General features: G+C 47.3%; 1 long non-coding RNA gene across 1 annotated transcript in view; it reads right to left on the bottom strand.

The window, feature by feature from the left end:
- LOC147679982 (uncharacterized) overlaps window positions 1-10,105 on the bottom strand; it is a 119,504-nt gene extending 109,399 nt beyond the window's left edge. Inside the window, exon 1 of the long non-coding RNA XR_015301020.1 lies at window positions 9,931-10,105. This is a non-coding gene — a long non-coding RNA (uncharacterized LOC147679982). The remainder of the gene's footprint in view (window positions 1-9,930) is intronic.
- Window positions 10,106-16,624: the final 6,519 nt, after the last annotated feature.

Genomic DNA, 16,624 nt, shown 5'->3' with positions numbered 1-16,624 from the left:
GTGTGCACTAGTGGGGCACGGGGAGGCAGTGGAGAGAGGTCACAATCGCACTGAGTGAGGGTGTATGGAGAGACGGTTTCACAGTCATGCTGCAAGATGGCTGTGTGCGTGGGATCAGCGCCACTGACCTCTCTTGTGATTTTCTGGCCACAGAATCGAACCCAAGCACACGACAGCCCTCCATGCTTCCCCGGTCGGCACAATGAGCTGGATTAAAGCGGATAACCGATATTTAGTACTACAGCGCCTAACATCGGCAGAAGCGCTGGATACAGAGAGCCACGAGGCGGCATTTGCTATTGGGATAGTCGAGAAGAGTCTGCAAGGTGGCATGCAGGTGGCTGCCCGACTGTAGAGCTGAATTCTCTTCTCACCGCGGGTGCCCACGCAGTGCCAGCCAAATGGCGCTTTTTCCTTTGCATACACAAGATGCTGCCCAAACAGATAATGCCCGCGTTGTGTGGGCTTCTTTTCTTTAACACTGGAGAGAACAGTCAAGGCTGGTTGGCTATTTCCTGTCTCCCCGAAGATGCTGATTCCGAAAACGCCCGCATCTGAGCAGTGCCCTGGCAGTGGCATCAGATGCCAGATGGCACCCCCAATAGCAAGCGATTCCATCCTTTACATTGAACCTACGGCGCATCGGTGCGCATGCTTTTTTAAAGTCGTCTGTTTCCTCAGCCACAGGTGAGGCTGCAGAACCCGCACACATGGGGTTACACTCGGTGCCCTCACACCTCAGGCGGGGTCTGGAGCTGACAGCGGTCCAGAGACATCGGTTCCAATCCTGGCTTCTGTGTGCGCCGGTGTTGTGTGATCTCGGGCACATCGCTCTGTCTCCCCGTTCATGGGTCGTCTGACGAGCACTTGGAATGGGGTTGTGTTCTGATGTTAGACGTGAATGCACACCTGTGCATCACACACTAAGGCTCGGGGAACAGAGCACATCCTCGGCGTGATCTGGGGGCCCGTGTTGGTCAGAGCCCCCAGGCTCCTTTGATCTCTCTCTTAGGGAGGGCGATGGGGGCGGACTCCCCACAGGTGAATCCGAAAGCTTCTTCCTTGGCACAGACACGTGATGTCAGGTAGAGGTGGGAGGGGAGGGAGGAGGAACCATTAAAGACATTGCAGGTTTCCTGTTGCGGGTGCAGCCAGGCACACTGGCAGCAGCAGAGGAAGGGAGCGGGTCGCTGCTGCAGGTTCCAGGGCACAGGGCTTCACCCCCTCCACTCCCTGGCACCCCAGCCATAGTCTACCTTAACACCAAAGGGTCCCCTGTCACCTCCTCCAGCGGTCACAGCTGTTGTCTGAAGCCCCCTCACATCCCGTGGGGGCGCAGACCCCCTGCCCTCACCATGTCCGGGGCCCCCGGAGAGCCCTTCGACGACCAGGACTGCATCTGCTCCTACGGGATGAAGCTGACCTGGGACATCAACGACCCCAGGCTGCCGCAGGTGAGTGAGACGGGCTGTGTGCCGAGGGTCACCGCAGCCCACATGGGCAGCCGGGACTAAGCAAGCTGCCTGCACCGATGCATGCACGTGTGCCGAGGTCTACCGGGGGGTGAAAAGGGCAGCCGAGCAAGCTAGGTCTGCCGAGGGTCACTGTGCCCAGAGGGGCATCCGAGACTACTAAAAGCAAGCTAAGTGTGCAGAGGGTCACCGGTGCCCAGAGGGGCCACCCGGGGCTAGTAGAAGCAAGCAGCACTGAGCCATTTCCTCGCAGAAGAGCTGAGGCAGTGCGCACAGGCACAACAGCGAGTGCATCGGGCAGTGACTGTAACCAACTATAAATCTAGAAGTCAACATAGGTACTTAAGTCATAACACATCACAGGGAAGCCATTACCTGTCTCCCGGGCTGTGGGGGCGGGACTTCCGGCTGGCTGCACGCTGCAGGGCTCTCCCGCTTCTGATGCCGCCGGGCTCCCTCAGCTCACGGGAGCCCGGCAGAGCGCCCGCCATAGTTGTTCTCCTGTCTCCCGGGCTGTGGGGGCGGGACTTCCGGCTGGCTGCACGCTGCAGGACTCTCCCGCTTCTGATGCCGCCGGGCTCCCTCAGCTCACGGGAGCCCGGCAGAGCGCCCGCCATAGTTGTTCTCCTGTCTCCCGGGCTGTGGGGGCGGGACTTCCGGCCGGCTGCACAGGGATTGGCCGGCTGTAAGAAACAGACAGCACGGCCGGACCAGATTCGGGGGCGTTCCCGGCGTCGCGTGACGTCGGCAAAAGCCAAAGAATCTCGGGAACGCCCCCGTGTCTGGTCCGGCATTGATGGACAGGCCCCTCGTCCAATGGCTAGGCTCCATTTATGGAGCTAGCCAATGGGACGGGGGGGCGTGTTCCATAGTGCCTACTATACTCAATAGATTTCTCTGGAGGAGGAGCCTAACGGCTCCGCCCCCCAGCGAAACCTAAAAATGGCTCGTTTTCTAATGGGGAGCCAGTTAAGTTGGCGCAAGAGAGGTGCAGAGGGGGTTTGTGCTGGTTTATTAAGGGCAAGACGGGCTGCCGTGTCTTGAACAACTTGAAGTTTGGATGCCAAATCCTCCCTTAATCCAACCAGCAGAGAGTTGCCATAATCCAGTCGACTCACTAAGAGTGACTGGATAAGAGTCCTTGGTGCTAAGAACCTAAACCACCTTCCATTACATATCAAAGTTCAAGTCAATCACCTGGTCTTCTAAAAACTGCTAGAAACCTGCCTCAGTGCCATCTAGATGTCTTGCTCATAGCTTTTGGCTGCGGCAGGTCTACTAGCGCCAGGTAACTCATGTGCTTTCAGAGTAAAAACATAAATCAATAATAAAAATCAGTTGCAATTCATTAGGTCTCGCATTTACGCGAGTTTAAGCTATTGGCATTGTAAATGACAAAGCCTTTTATTTATGTTTAAAAAACCAAAACATAAATAAAAGGCATTGAAATTTTCAATGCCAATAGCTCAACCGCGCGTACACGCGAGACCTATTGCATTGCAAATGCTTGTTTAAACCTAACTTGGCTTTAGAGAAATTCTCTTCATTTCCAGAAGCGTTACATGTGTAGGGGAGTGTAAGTGATAGCTGGACACTGAGAACTGTGTGGAGTCTTGCAAGACTGTGTGAAGGCATGCTGTGCTGTATGCATTCCTAAGGGCAGTGATTCCGGGCATTGCTTACACTACCGTATGAAGGCATGCTGTGCTGTGTGGGTTCTCTGGGGCAATGATGTCTTGCACGAGTGTGTGAAAATGGATGTTTGTTCGAATTGTTGCTGAGGTGTGGGTGAATCAAAGCTGAGTGTGCTAAATGCATTATTTTGTACGGCGGGAGTGGCACGTGTTTACTTCAGCGGTTATTTCTTGGGGCGGCGCAATCGGAGTTTGTGTGAAAGTTTAAGGCAGGAGGCTTTTTAAATCTTTCAGATAGACGAGAGAAAGCAGGTTCGAGGGGTATAGTAGCGTGAAATCAGTTGAGTAATGTTTTTGCATGGCCTTTTATGTGCTATTGGATATCAGGCGGCTGTTGCTTGAGGTGTGAGTCTGTGGGGGAGATGAATGCGAGTAAGTGGCCCTTGGGGCTGTTGAGGGCAGGCACTGGGGCCGTGAGGCTTGGATGGCTGTGCACCTGTGTCTGGAGATGGCTCTGGAGCCTGTGAGGTTTGGTCTGGAGCCTTGTACATGGTGTGCGAAGCCTAGGTCTCTTTGGGCTCACTTGCTCCGCTCATAGCCATGGCCATGTGCCCTCGGTGCTGTCGCGTTGTATGTTGGCATCAGGGCCGGACTGGCTACCGGGCATTTTGGCATTCTGCAGAGCTGGGGGCTGATGTCACTGCGGTGGCGGCTAATTTTGTAGATGAAGACCTGCGTGTGCTTCGAAATCAACAATGCAAAACGAATTTCGTTTTGCATATGCAGGTCCCTATCAACGTAATCAGCCCCCAGTTCTGCAGAATGCCAAAATGCCATCGTAATTTGTGGCAGAAGAGCACAGAGAGAAGCACCCCAGTGCCTAGAACCACTAAACTCGCAGTGCGAATAAAATCTGCTGTCCTTGGTGTTTACCTTTATTGGCGCCAACGTTTTAACTTTTGTCTGCTCAGTATTTTTCGTTTCCTCCCTCAAGTCAGAACATTGGTATTAACGCACCATAACAAAGTGGGACGTGCATTGAACCTAACAGGCAGTATAAAGGAGGGTGATCTCTTCTGACTGCGATCGAGACGCACTGAGTGCAACCGAGGGAATGCAAGCCTAAAAACAAGCATTTGCAATGCAATAGGACTCGCATTTATGCGAGACTTATTGCTTTGCATCACGGACAATGGGGGAGCAAAGACAACGGGAGTGTGGGCATGGGGAGAAGGGGGAGAAGGGAGCGTGCGGAGGCACGTACAAAGTAGTGCTCACAGTCTAAGTACTGAGTAACACTCAAATTAAAGGGGCCAGTAGCCATGGGCTTGTACAAATGACGACAGGGTAAAAATAAGGAGGGACTAACAAGCCTCATAATCAATCAGACTACAGCATTTACGAACGACAATGGCACGGGCCAATTAAAAACATGTGCAGAGAGTGGGCAGAGCTTCTACGGAGCTTCCACTCCATACTGGATCACTGCATGCCTCTCAAAGTGAGTAGCGCATGCGCGCTGTCGCTATAGGTTCGACGTAAAAATGACGCTACTTAAATTCCAAATACTTTCAGGCAATTACAGATGTGTATCCAATATATGGTATTTCTTTTGATTAATTTTTATTTTCTTTATTTTTTTAAAACTACTGTATTCCATACCTCAAAATATTTCAGCTGAAAACAGACTGATTCACACTAATAACTGTAAAACTGTTATGATAGGACCTTTACATATAGATTTTTTCTTGCAAATCTCAATGTTAAAAAACGTTGGGTAGGAAGGCTGATAATGGAGTCTACAATGTTTAACTTTGTAGAGCTTAACTTAACAAAGAAATGTATAAAGAAAAGAACTGAGTATGTATAGGCTTGATTCAAGTTTATAGGCACCCTCGTTTTCACGTTTTTCATTTTGCTCTTATAAATCGGGCTGCCAGATCACAGTAAGAAAATCTTTGAAAACAACTCAGTGGACATTTCCGCTAGCAGATCGGATTTTTTTTTTAATTAGGATATCTGACAGGGGTTTTGTCCGCACAGACAGCGGGTCCTCCAAGGGAGGGCATGCAAGTTGTGGTGTACCCCCACGAACGGTTAGGTTTCTGAATAGTCATAGACATGTTATTTAAAGTTTTCCACTGTGAAAATGCTTGAGACCCTGCTCCAGTAAAAGGTAGAGTGAGGGCCTTTTAAGGATGTGAAAACAAAACTGCACCCCATGAACCTTGGGGTCAGGGAATTCACAATTAGAGGAAATGTTTCCTCTTGGTAAAAAAGTGCTTTTGTACATTTCATTTTTTTGCGCTCTGCTGTAGAATTTCCACATGAGCACTGGAGTATGCCTGCAGGATCTAAGGGGCAAATTCACAAAGATTGTAGTAAATCTGCACCTACAAATATATGCAGCATACAACATCAGAATTAGTACTTTTGCTATTCACATATATTCTAAGTAGTATGCCTTAAAAGATTCACTAGTCCAGGCTTCCAGGCGCACTACTGGAAATGTCATGTGAAATCACACTGTGCTTAATTCTAAGCAGTAGAAATGGAAGTCACAGTGCAAAAACCTAATTTTCTTTTTCTCCACTGGGAAACATTTTTACCCATGGAGAAAGTCACCTCAGTAGGCCCCAGCAAAATCTCGGGGTGATTTTTTGCCATTATCATCCTAGAAGGAGAGGTAGTCCGTGCCTTGGCGGGAGTAAATCAATAACAATTTCAACAGTGAGAAGAATTAGAACAGGGTCTGGGATTATTCACAAACATAGAAATTTGTGGGTGTCCCTAAACTTACAAGACTAACCACGTAATGTCCAAATCACTTCACATTGCTTGCATAGGATTTACTTCAGGAGATGTTTGTGGATTTGGGCCAGAGAATTCCAAAGTAATTAATCCATGTATGACTCCCATGAATGCTTCTGTGAAATACTGAGAGATAATGGAGGGACGTTTGACCGTAAAAGTTCAATTATGGCCAAAAATAACTGTAAATTCGCCCTAAAGAGTATATCTGAAATATATACTTTATTTAGATATCCAAACATATTATTTTAGGGTTTTAGCAATCAGAAAACGATTAAATGGACATAAATCCTAGCCATAAATCTATGATGCATAGATTGAGACAATTTCTTTAACAAGTCATAGGGGCTCTTTCAGCCTTGCATGTTTTCCACTTTTATTTGTAGCCTCATTCATTTTCCAGGCAGTGCACGTGTTACCCAGCACAAGGAATTTATGCTAGCCATGTAACTTGCAACTTAGGATCTTACAATTGTCATCGCGGCCTTACACACTTCCCTGTTAATGTATAGTAACTGTACACGATTACATTATTTAATGTGTCATTTGTATTTACATCCCTGCTTTTCGCTCACAGACGTATTTTGCAGGCGATGGCAGAGTGTGACTGTCTACCACCCATACTCTGGTCCCTACTTCGACCCAAGCTCTTACCCACAATGCTTTGCACGCACTAGGCGCTCGCGCCTCCAGAAGAGACTTGGAGGTCTCCCTGCGGAATGCTCACGTCCGACACGGAGAGGTGCAGTATGTGCGGGGGTTTCACAGGTAATTGGAAATCTGCCTGCATATCCCCTCACTCCCATCAACCATAGTCAGGCCTACCCTGGCCTCTCCACCGTCCTTGCCTTCCCCCTCTTCTCCACATGGTAATTTGGGAAGGCTCGATCTCCTCGTCCCCGCCTGATGAGACAGAAGGGGAACGCGCAGACTTTTTAAAGGAAAGGTCACGGAGGGAGCAGCAAGCCTCTGTCACTAATTTCCACCCGGGGGACCACGCTGTCTGCTGGGGGACGGAAAGTAGGCCGCGTCCTCCATTATCCGTGGGGGCTCCGCGACGCACGGACACCTGATTAAAACCAGGAATCGGAGCGAGCAGGACAGGTCGAAGGAATATTAGTAATCTGTGCACCATTGTGCAGAGCCAGGTGCTTCGCCATTTTGTTGTGCGGCACGCGCCTTTACCCCGCGCCGCAGGAAACGGACAGGAATTCAAAGGCAAGACACCCTTGCGTTGGGCCAGAGTCGAATTTCCACCTTTCCCAAGGAAAAACGCAGGCCAACAGTTCATGTTAAGAATCTGCAAAAGCCCGTACCCACGGCCCACTATGCTTCTTAAGTAGAACTTTAGATGAAATTGTCTGTATTCATTTTTTAGCATGTCCTTTGTTTAATTATCAGTCAGGGATCATTAGGGAAACTTTATAATACATTTAAAGTGTTTTGTTCTAACATTTACTGGTTAAAATATGCACTCATAAGGTGAAAAATACACCTTGAGGCGATTTTTTTTGTGGCACTGGCCAAGGACGAGGAGCCCCTACAAATTAGTCCTGCAGCTCAGACACTTCTGTGATCTTGGGGCAGAACTTCTGTTTTTCTGCGGGTAAGATAATTCAACTACAATTGGTTAGGGTTTAGCTATTTGCTCTGCAAGTGGCAGCACAGAAAACTCGAAATGGTTGACTGACAGAAAAAGCCCGACGCGTATGACTCTTTAATAGGCCGGCTCTATAAGGGCGACCACTGTGCTTGACAGAGTTCTAAGAGACCGATTAGGAGTTGGGGGCCGGCACAGACCCGGCCATTAACAAGGTTTTGTCACATTTGGTGTTACCACATGGAGCTGGGTCCACCAGACGTGCAGGGTACTGTAAAAACACCTGCAGGTCTGGTTCAGATACAGAGGGCTGAGGCAGAGCCTAGCCCACACCAGTCCCCCATGGAAAGCATGGATCACTCCTCCCAGCAGCCGTAGAATTTGGCCACCATTCCAACGCCCTCCTCACATCATGACCCTCACACAGTGACCTGCAGGTGAACCCCATCCCTTTCACCCCTGCTCAGATGTATCACTTTCTCAAAGCAGATGCTAAATGTGAGCATAATTTCCCTGGAATTGGGAAAACATGCACTTTTCACACACTTTTTTCAGGTTTGGAGATTATTTACTGAAAAAGTTGTAATTGCATGGTGCAACAGTGCTATTACTAGTCTGAATGAGTGAGTCAGGCCCATTACTTTAGGGGACCCTTGTACCGTGCAGCTTGAAATTGGCCTCTAAGTGGGAGAGAAAAGATGGAGAGGGAGTTTAAAAAAAGGATAGGATAGAAGATCTGTTGCCTATGTAAACTAACAGTGAGGTCTAACTTATATAAAATCCTATGTTCTATAAATTCCTGATTACAACACACTGGAGGGCATATTTACCAGCCCCTTTTGCCACCAGAGCAATTTTTTTCTGATGCTCCAGTGACGTATTCCCCATATTTACAAGATGGTGCAGTCCTCTGCGGCAAAGGGGCAGTCAATGAGTGTTGCTGTGGGCATTCCACTGCAACACCCATTGCTTTTTGTCGCTGCCCAGATTTACAAAGCTGGTGCAGAGCAAAAACTAAGATTGGGTAATTCCTGGTCTTAAAATGGTGAAATAAGAAGAAATTATCATTTTCTCCTCATTGTTTGCTCTTTCTACGCGTGCAGCACACATAGAATGAGAAATTTTCCATTATTAATTGTTTATGAGCAGGAAACTGTCCCTTCCTGCACATAAACAATCGCCCCTGCAGCGCAGGCACCCTTGCAACTTGACTACAAGGGCCCTGTATTGGCTCTAGGCAGCTTTTTTTTGCGCCTTCGCTAGGGGAAACACAGGGGTGTGCCGTATTTTTGCAAATACGGCAAAATGTCGGAGCGCAGCCTTGCCAAATTTGACGTAGCACCACACGCTGGCATTTTCTTCTACATATGCCCCTGGATGTCAGATAAATGTCCAGAGCTAATGACTTTAGAGCTAGGGAACCAGGATCGAGGCTTGGCTTCAGTGTAACATCCTGTGACTCTTGGCAAATCACTTACCCCCAGATGCATCAAAGTTATGTTTTGCGAGTCCTTAATACCAAATTTTAAGGAATCACTATTAAAGACTCGCAAAACGGGATGCATGTAGGAATCGCAATATTATTTGCGATTTCTACTGATTCCTTATTTGCGATTCGCTAATTGCTAATCGCAAATAAGGAATGGCTTTCCCATTAATTCCTATGGGCCTAAAGGCCCATAGGAAGGAATGGGGAGTATTTCCTTATTTGCGATTAGCAATTAGCGAATCGCAAATGTGCCGAAATTTCAAGGGTGCCAGGGTGTCCAAAGGACACCCTGTTGCACCCCTGAAATGGTAATGTTCACTGGTGTTGCGCACACACATGTCCCAAGGACATGTGTGTGTGTAACATACAACTTAGAAAAATGCACTAAAGTGCATATTTCTAAGTTTTTGCTATTTACCACGTAGTTTGACTTCGCTGTAAATAGCGGCCCCAGATAGCGAATTCACAATCTTGGAATGGTTCATGCATTGCATTTAAGGAATCGCAAATTGCGATTCCTTAAATGCAATCGCAATTTGAGAACTCGCAATTATTTGCGAATTCTTAAATTGCGAGTGCATGAACCCTTGATGAATCTCAAATGCCATTTTTGCGGGCGCAAACGGACGAATTTTGCGATTTGCACCGTTTGCGCTCGCAAAAATGCTTAATGCATCTACCTGTTAATCTCCCTGTGCCTACGAAATATGAATGTGCCCTTATATAATGTAACTGATGCTCATATAAAGCACTCCAATACCTTCGGGTCGAGTTGGCGCTATATAAAACTGCAAAAGTAGAATAACTTCCCATTTCGCATTAAAATTTAATGCTACTTTAGTGTACAAAGGATTACTGCACTTTCAAGTAACAATGCAATACTTTGTGAATCACACCAAAAACCACCGAGACAAGCATACTTACAGGCAGCAATGAAGAGAGTAAACCGTCCGACATAACATGAATCTTTTCTCTATAAAAGAACACAGAAGGAACTAGGCCAACTATTTGCATGAACCATACCATTGCACACTTTTCACTTATTATCAGGAGCCAACCATTCCATTTGTCTGCTGTTGCACTGCAGCAAAAGAGGGACAGAAACTGTGAAAACGATAAAAAAGAGGACTCCGCACGAGTAAGAACGCAGTGAATTACTGTTTAAACACAGAATACATCTCAGATCTCGCCCGCTATGCGAACATTTTAAACCATATTTTTATTAAATTCAGACTCATACGTGACAATGTAAACTATTTTAACCATTGTTTAAAGAATGTGTTTTTATAGTTCCCTCTTTGTTATTTCACGCTTCATAAAGTGCAATGCTTTGTATCAATTTTAATTAAATGAACAAATAAATTGTTTTGTGATAACAATAAATGCACTCAAATGGATTTATTTAGAGGCCATTAGATATCTACAGATAAAAACGTAAGTGATACCAGTTTGTACTCAAGGTAGAGGGCTGCATAGATTCTCAAAAAGAGCGGTCCTTTGAGAATATTTTATTTTCACAATAAGATGCTTTTGTGCTACCAGTGGTGGACTTATGCAGTGAAATTACAAATAAAAGGACAATAGAGTAGCAAGTAAGTGGATGCACAACATATGGTTGCTTCAGCAAAGAAATGTTTGCTTTGCTCCTCATGCACAGTGAACCTTTCAATGGGTGTAATGGTGGCACTGCAGTACTCCTTATGCATATGGCTGTCTTGACAACTTTCAATAACCCCCTCATCATTTCAAAGGATGCTAAAAACTGTGCCAACCTTGTGCTGGGATGGATTTAGCTTGATGGCTCAGAAATGGCTGACGTTCGTTTTCGTCTTTGCTTTTCCTCATGGTGTAGGGCTGAAGTTCCCTACTTCTGCCTGTGCCACAATCAGTTATTTCCCTGCCCAACCATTCTATATACTACCACACAATTTGGTCAGCCATTGTCCATATCTCCCTTTCTCCTGCTGGTGTCATGTTAAGCACCTCCGTCCCCTGCCTGTCTGCCATTATATACTCCAGGGGCGTAACACGGCCCCCGGCAGCCCCCAAGCTCCAGGGGGCCCCCTAAGCACAGCAGTCTGACTGCAGAGTTCCTGATTGAGCCCAGAGGGTAGCGCTCCACGTGCCTTGCAGGGATGCCCCCTCGAGTTTCGTTACACCAGTGTAGACCCTTCAGCTTAAGTGTTCTATCCTGTCCTCTTCTAGCTTACCCCATGTGAAGGACTGGGTTCTTTAAGACCCAGCGGTGCCAGGGCACAACACCTAAAACCTTCGTGGGTAACCTGCTCCGGCGTACGAATGACAGAGACACGGGACACTTCCTTCGGCGTCAAAGATTCAAGGTTTATTTACTGCAGGGAACACAGAAGTCACGACAAGTACAACACGTGCAACTTGGGGAGACTGCTTCAAATTGGTTCTGTGGATCGCTCCTTTTATACAGAATTTACCCATAGGACAACAGGATACACAAAGGTTTACAACCCGGTTCGCATAATTATCCCCCAGAGGGGTCGTTTTGGTCACTTTGATACACACAAGGTCCGGAACATAAGTGCGGAAACATTTGGCGGTTCCCAACAGTAAAAACCCATCTTCCCAACATTAGTGCATTCCGATCGGCAGTAAAACAGATCGAAATAGGAACAAAGACAGGTGCAGAGGAAGATGGAGACAGTGGGGAGATCGGAAAGGGTGTAAAAGGGGAGGTATCGGGAAACACGAGATACAGGCATCAAAGGGACGTGCCTAATGAGATGCACGGCTGAGACAATAAACCGGCACGGCGAGATGAGCCTCGAGCGGGGCCATCTGCCTTACAGTATCATCCCCCTCGTCATAAAGACACTTACAAAGAACATGTGTCTTCCGCAAATATCTTGGGAGTCCCAGGGTCGCGAAGCGGACAGCGTCCGTTCGCTGGCTACTTGAGGGCAAGAGACAAAATGGATGCCGTATCTAAGATGGAACCCGTGGGTACAGATGAAAAACCCACATAACAAACGAACGGTTTAAGTTAGCACAGCGAAACTGCGCACACTTACTAAACTCGTCATTTGCGGTTCATAGATACCAGACTCGACCATATTCGTGCGAGTCGAAAACATCACTTATAATTGTCACGGAACCTCAGACGCTCCTTTTGCCCTCATGTAGGCAAGCACTAGTCGGAATCATATTCGATATTCATCAGACCATCGAGATGTTGCTGTAGCATAGCTCTGTCCAACCGAGTCCCCTTGGTAACAGGTGGCTGTCTCATACACGTTGTAGCACAGAGGCCACATAAGGCAGGACCGCACTGCACACAAAGGCAACACGTGAACAGGAACGCCACAACGACTCCGATGATCATCAGAATCTTCCAACCCCAAGTCGACATTAGGCCCCAAAACCATCCAAGTAGCGTCCAATCCCCTACATCCACGTGTATGGATTCGGAGATCTTATGCAACTTCGAGATGGCTTGATAGACAGTCGGAGCGTTATCAGGAATGAAAATACAGCAGCTCGAATGGATCACCTTACATACCCCACCTCGATCTGCTAAGATCACGTCTAAAACCATACGGTTTTGTAACGTCATAAGTCTATCCGCCTGAAGTTCAGTGGTGATATTACCAAGGGCACTGGCAGTAATATTAGCTGTCGATTCTACCACTCGAGTCAACTGTCTCAGGTTCCTACTATTAACCATAGGTCCCCAAAACGGGAGGAAACCCTTGAAAAAGTCTCCTGCCTCTTGACCGGCAGTATCCTCTTCGCTAATTACGCCTCTCACAACTCTAGTCTTGTGATAATCAGCATCTACAGTAAACGTCGGAGGCAACAAGTTTGCGATGAAACATGAGCCCATGAAGTCAGAGGGCAACCATGCATACGCACGATCATGACAGATAAAGTAGGTACCCTTGGCAGCCAGGAACACAGGGGACGAGACCATCGGCAGAATGTAATTTTCAGTGCAAGCACTCTCTCCAAGTCGGGCTTTCGATCTTCGGCCGCGACCTATTAGACAAAAATTACCAATGTGGGGTACGACCCATATCGGAGGCGAGCTTTTAAGCTGTTTTTCACTGGTGAACACACTATACTCGCCTCTACTTAGGACCCTATAGGCTTGTACCTCTTCTTCAGGAATAAGCGAGGGATCATAGATATCGCTATCTAAATCCTCTATTGCTATAGACAAAGGTTTTTGGTACGAGGTAGGACCAGAGTAGGGGGAACGTGGTTCTCGAATGGGGTGGAAACCCAGTGCGCTTCGAAACATTGTTTGGAATGCTCGAGCAGACCCTTGGGAACTATACGGTAACACCAGATATGGAATTCCCTTATCCGTAGTATGTGGCATCAACCCACACACCCAACAATTAGTAGTATTAACCACTAACTGATGCTGATGGAGGAGCTGAATAAAGGAATTGTTGCGGAATTCTGCACGTCTAGCCTGCTCGTGTTCAGGTAAGATATGAAAAGAATGAGGAGAAGCAGTGGAGGTGAGTTTAGGGTCAGGGGTAGGAGTAGGTGTAGCAGAAGGTAAAAAGTAAAACATCGTGTAATACACCCCACCCGCCAATAATGCAGAAACAGTCAAAAACAATACAAATATTTGGAATTTAAAACATTTGGTACGACTGAGTTGCCGCAGCTTGAATCTTTGTGCTTGAGCTCCTTCCAAATCCGTCAGCTTTGAAAATGCCATTCCCTATGACCGTCCGCAACGTTTCTTGACGCACTTCGTTCTGTGTAGCAGCAGTCAATCCCTAGGAGTTCCCAGGAACCGACGGTCTTTAACCTAGCGTCAAGACCTACTAACCAGAAGGAAGTACGCGCGCGGCCCTACGGTCTTTATTTCACAATTATATATACGAAAACAATGTTTCTCAGCTGTGGAAGCAAAAAGTGTAAGGAACGAAACTCAATGAATATATACAAAAATAATCACAATGATACAAATGTTCAAACTGATCGTGGAAAACGGGATAATGCAATTGTCACGGGACAGAACAGGATCTTTTATTAGTCTCTGGTGCTAGATCGCAAAAAGTATCGGGTTTTCCCAGGACGTGTCTGTTCGTCAAACAAAGGATCCGTTGAAGGGACCACGTCCTGTTGATCAGCTGAATGTTCTGGTCTTGAGTCTTTTGCTGACAAATGTTCAACAGTGTCTTTCTGCTGCACTGAGGATTCTCCGACAGGTTGTGCGTCGCTGAAAGGTACAAACGCCGGCAATCCTTCGGTTTCAGTTGATGCAATGCCTTTCCTTACCCACGAGTCTGCGGGCAACGGGATAGGGACTTTCTTGGTATGGGTGGCATGCACCCAATTCTTCCGTCCCTCAAGACGAACTGCAGTTCTCGTGGCAAGGAGGACCTGGTAGGGTCCAGTGAACCTGGGATCCAAATTGTTCTTGCGCGAGAAGTTGCGCGTCACCACCCAATCTCCGGGCTGGAGCTGGTGGCCTGGACCCTCCGTCTGCGTCGGCAATGCTTCGTGAACCTGTTGGTGAATTAACCTCAGTTTAGCAGTCAAGTCATGAAGATAATCGATCAACATTGGATACTCAAGATCACAAAAAGCACCCGGTCTAGGGACCCCCCAAACATTGGCAGGACGACCGAACACTATTTCATAGGGACTGAGCCCTACTCGGGAGTGTACAGTTGCCCTTGTTGACAGTAATGCTAAGGGTAAAGCGTCAGGCCACGAGAGACCAGTCGTAGCCTGAATCTTTGCTAGTTTTAGTTTAAGGGTGCCGTTATACCCTTCAACCAAACCAGCTGACTGGGGATGATTGGCGCTGTGGAATTTCTGATTAATTCCAAGGCCCTTACACACACTCTTCATCACACTCCCCACAAACTCACTTCCGTTATCGGACCACACAACTCTAGGCATTCCGTACCGAGGAAAGTATTCCTTCAGTAGGATTTTCGCAGTTGACAAAGCAGTGTTGTCCTTAAGAGGGTAGGCTTCGATCCATCGGGAGAACGCGCAAACCACAACTAAAACGTATTTCAGGTTATTGCATCGCTCCATATGGATGAAGTCTAGTTGGATCACCTCAAAGGGACATGAAGGGGGAGCAAAACTACCAGGAGGAGTCGGGGTTCCCTTACCAGGATTGTACAACATGCATACCATACAATTCTTAACCAAGCGTTCAGCACATTTCGTAATACCATCATTCTTCCACACAGGGGACAGCAACTTACAAATACCTTTCGCGCTAATATGTGCTAACCCATGCGCCATAGTCACAACAGCCAGCACATACGCATCAGGCAACATCCATCTTTTCTGATCCGATAAATCAATCCAACAACCATTCGCATCCAACTTTCCCGTACTTTCTTTCCACTTCGCCTTTTCAGTCTCGGTGGCCCCATTCTGAATTGCTTTCACACTCTCGACAGTGTCCTCACACATACTCGATTCTGTAGGCCACCTAACCGAACTCGTCACATACATTCGTGTACTAAGGTTCCGGGCAGTCTCCTTAGCAGTCTCATCCGCAAAAGCATTACCACGACCCACATCATCCGTCACCTTACGATGCGCACTACATTTGACAATCGCCACTTGCTTAGGCAACGTTAGTGCATCCAAAAGATCATTCACAAGCTGGCCATGCTGAATCTTCGTACCATGCGATGTTAGAAAACCTCTCTCTCTCCACAACCGTCCAAAACTATGTGCGACGCCAAAGGCATATTGGCTGTCGGTAAACACATTCACACGTTTCCCTTTCGCTAACACACACGCTCTGGTGAGAGCGATCAGCTCTGCAGCTTGGGCAGAATTCTGATTTAATCTCGCAGTCTCAACAACAGTATTCAATGTTACAACAGCATATGCAGTAGTCACATCGCCATTCGGCAACTTGAAACATGAACCATCCACATACAGTGTACCATCTGGGTCTTCCAATGGGGTGTCTTTAAGGTCCACTCGACCTTTTGTTTCCTCCTCTGTCCTCAAATAACAATCGTGTTCTGTTATTTCATCTGACTCTGAGCTAATTGGTAACAAAGTTGCCGGGTTCAGAACATTACAACGTTTTATTTGAATGTGGCTTGCCAACAGCGTCAACTCGTACCCAGACAACCTCGCACTCGTCAAGTGCTGAGTTTTCGTACGATTCAAAAGAGTGTCGACTGCATGCGGAACCATCACCGTAAGCATATTATCCATGACCAATCCTGCTGATTGTCGGATGGAGACCGCGGCTGCCGCTGTTGCTCTCAAACAACTCGGCAATGCTCTAGCTACCGGGTCCAAGGTCGAGGAAAAATATGCACATGGACGTTGCTTTCCACCAAAAGGTTGCGTTAAGACACTCAAAGCACAACCTTCTCTCTCGTGAACATATAATGTAAACGGCTTGCTATAGTCAGGAGTACCTAACACAGGAGCCGAACACAATGAATCACGCAGTTCAGAAAAACTCTTCTGACATTCTTCCGTCCATGGTAAAGGAGTCGAAACATCCTTGCACGTAAGAGCTACCAATGGTTTCGCTAGCAATGAAAAATTTGGAATCCATTGCCTGCAGTACGACGTAATACCTAAGAAGGCACGCACATCTCTTTGGGTTGTTGGCACAGCCATTCGC

Source organism: Lissotriton vulgaris, chromosome 11 (genome assembly GCF_964263255.1).
Source record: "Lissotriton vulgaris chromosome 11, aLisVul1.2, whole genome shotgun sequence".
NCBI classification, from domain to species: domain Eukaryota; kingdom Metazoa; phylum Chordata; class Amphibia; order Caudata; family Salamandridae; genus Lissotriton; species Lissotriton vulgaris.
Note: the sequence above shows the minus strand (reverse complement) of the source record. Positions and strands in the feature narration are given on the sequence as shown.